Source organism: Urocampus carinirostris, chromosome 20, assembly GCF_059441175.1.
Source record: "Urocampus carinirostris isolate Australia breed hairy pipefish chromosome 20, RoL_Ucar_1.0, whole genome shotgun sequence".
In the NCBI taxonomy this organism is placed as follows: Eukaryota; Metazoa; Chordata; class Actinopteri; order Syngnathiformes; family Syngnathidae; genus Urocampus; species Urocampus carinirostris.
The window spans coordinates 19,762,324-19,765,675 of record NC_142368.1 but is presented as its reverse complement, the minus strand read 5'-3'; positions in this window follow the sequence as shown (position 1 = coordinate 19,765,675).

Sequence of the window (3,352 nt, the reverse complement as noted above, 5' to 3'; positions counted from 1 at the left end):
TTAGTTTGAATTGTATTTCTAAAAGAACAAAGTGCCCTTTGCCCTAATAAGAAGCAAAGAGTAGCTCTCAGCGAGAACAAGGTTGGATTGCCCTGGGTTAAACTGTCTCTCCACTTTTTCACCACTAGAGAGGGTTTTTTTAAGGGTTATTGTTCTATCTTCGTTATTCATTATCCATTATCCGTTATCGGTCAGTTCATAATACGCTACAAAGCCTAGGAGCCGGGACACTTACTCTCAGCCAAAAGGCCAAGCTAAGAAGGTCCTAGCCCTAAAGCCTTGCTGCGATCATTGCGAATGCACCGTTCCCGGAGGTACTGCAATACCGGGCCGATGCGTGGAGTGGACAGAGCAAGTGCGATCATTGCAAATGCACATATTTCTCACAGCCGGCTTATTGGTTCCTATCCATCAGACCACTAGAGAATGGCGAAAGTGGAAAGTCTTTCAACAAAATACTACACAAGCTCTTTTACGTCCTTATACATATTAACCCGCAACCTTATTGACGGACAGGTAAAGATCTGAAGAGAATGCACTATGCAAATCATGGAGTTGAAAATAGTGTGAAATAATATAGATGTTAATGGGTTTTTTGTAACTGGTGGTGTAGTGGTACAGTAACAGCGGTCTCACCGCCACATCTCAGGTTCAATTCCTGTTGCGCACAATGTTTTGCGATCATGGTCATTGACACTCGTACACTCGTCTATTTTTGCATCAATAGGTTGTACGTGTCTCAATTTCATGCGGCTTATAGTCCGAAACACTTCATAAGGCAGGAAGTACGGTAAATATCTTATTAAACATCTGGACTCGCCACAAAAAACTACAGAAAGATGTTGGCTGATAATTGTTTAGTGCGCTCCAATTTTTTCTGTTGTGATGGGAAATGTTTACATGAGACATGAGTTTGTAATGCACGTTTTACAAGGGTATTCTTGCTCTTTGGTGCAAACTGAAGACCATTTTGTACTGTTGCTCAGGACCAAACGAATTTCATTAAATATCCTCGATAAAAGAATGAACTGATGATAATTGTTTTGTTTTTTGTTTTTTCAATCAGTCGCAGTTTGTATTGTACTCAGAGCCTAATGGCACTTGCAGACCCGATCATATCAAGATTTAGTCCGAGATATATATTTGTATAGGGGCAGCACTGCGGTACAGTGGTTAGCGCGTGTGCGGCACAGTTGTGAGATCATAAGATCAAACATCCTGTGTGGAGTTTGCATGTTCTTCCTGTGCTTGCGTGGTTTTCCTCCTGGCACTCCGGTTTCCTCCCACATTCCAAAAACATGCATGTCAGGTTAATTGGCTGGTCTAAACTGTCCCTAGGTGTGAATGAGCGAGTTAGTTATCGTCCCTAGGTGTGAACGAGCTAGTGAGTTGTCTGTCTCTGTGTGCCCTGCGATTGGCTGACAACCAGTTGAGGGTGTCCCTGCCCACTCCCCGAAGATAGCTGGGATGGGCTCCAGCACCCCCGCGACCCAGCTGAGGATAAGCGGTACGGATAAGGGTTGGAAGGATGGATATATTTGTATTTAATTCTGAACCTTTCTCCGGGCTGGAAATTGACCTCACGTCAACATAAATTATTCCAGACGCTCTCCTATGTACGAGCATTCGACTTATGAATATTTTTGGGGGGATGTTGAAAACTATCCGGACATTGCTGTAAGTTAGATTTTGCGTTGTGTGCACCTTTTTCCGAATAGGACAGTACTGTAGTGCTTCTTTTCGCCACTACCGCCATGTGGCGCTGTGAGAGCTCACCCAGCATCCACCCAGAAGAAGAAATCCGACTTCCTCTTCCTAGTTCGTGTGTAAACGTAATATACTGTATCTCCAGCGCGCTAAAAACTTTGTCTTCTCTTTTCTTCCCATTTCTTCTCATATTCTCTCTTATTCTCATCTCTTCTCTTCACATTTCATCTCCCTTTCTTGTCCTTTTCTGTTCTCTTCTCTCTTGCGTATATCTCTCCTTTTTTATATCTCTTTTCTATAACTCTACCTCTTTCTACATCTCTTTTCTATACCTCTCCCTCTTTCTATTTAAGACATTTTATTGTTTAATATCTCGTGCATCTATTTGATATGGTTGGTGTAAAGCAGGAGTGTCAAACTCATTTTAACTCGGGGGCCAAACAATAGAACAAACATTCTCTTTTAGGTGCCGGACTAGTAGATTAGAGAGATGTTAGGACAAAGAAAGGGAGAAATGGGGGAAAGAGAGAGAAAGAGACGGAATGTAAGAAACATAAGAGATAAAAAGAGAAACAGTAGGAGAGGAGGGAAGAAAGAGAAAGAAAGAAATCCAGAGAGAGAGAGAAACAAAAGAGATGAAAATAGTGAGAGATGGGAAAAGAAAGAGAGAAAAAAAACAAAAGAGAAATTGAAAGAGAGAAAAGAGGAGAGAAAGAGGGAAGGGTAGAAAGAGAGAAGGGGAAAGCAAGGGGGAAAAGAGAAAGAAAAGGTAAAAAGACACAAAGGGAGAAAGAGACAAAAAAAGAACAAAAAAGAGTGAAAAAGAAAGATATTGAGAGAAAAGGGGAGGAATAGAGAGAGAGGAATAAGAGAGAGAGAGAGAGCAAAATAAGGTAAAAAGACACAGAGAAAAAGATCAAGAGAAAAAGAGCGACACAGAGAGCTAAAGAGAGAGTGAGAGAAAAAGGGAGAAAAAAAGAGAGAAAGAAATACAAGTGCAGCGTCTTTCTGAGAGGCACTTGTCTTTAGCAATATTTTAACCTGCAGCTCGTTTTTCCTCTAGCGTTGTCTCGCGGGCCGGATTCAACCCCTAGGCGGGCCAGATCCGGCCCGTGGGCCGCCTGTTTGACACCCCTTGTGTAAAGTGTAAAGAAGAGTCGAGCCATTTCTTTTGAACTGAAAGTGGAATAAGAGAGATGCGGTTGATAAAACGGTCGGAACGCTTTTTTTCGGCCACTTTTTACCACGGAGGAGGAAGTCGCCCAACTCTTGAAGCTTATCTCCCAAAAGTAAGTTGAACTCAACTTTGTTTATCTTTATAGGGAATATTATGTACCAAATGTTTATTTGTTTTAGTACAAAACAATACAGGTTACTTATTTAAACCTTAAACCTACAAAATATATCACCGGAGCAACTTACGAACAAATTCAACTTACGAACGATCGTCCGGCTCGTTTGTAAGTAGGTACTGTCATTTCAGGTGTTCATATTAACATCTGAGTGAATGCAGTTTTGCGCTTCAACACTGCCCTCTAGCGCCCAAAGCGCGCACTTGGTTTGCATTTATTGAATAAAAAAAAACAGAATAAGACCTTGATTCAAAATTTCGAATGCCATAAAAGATTTTTGGCATAAGTGGTTA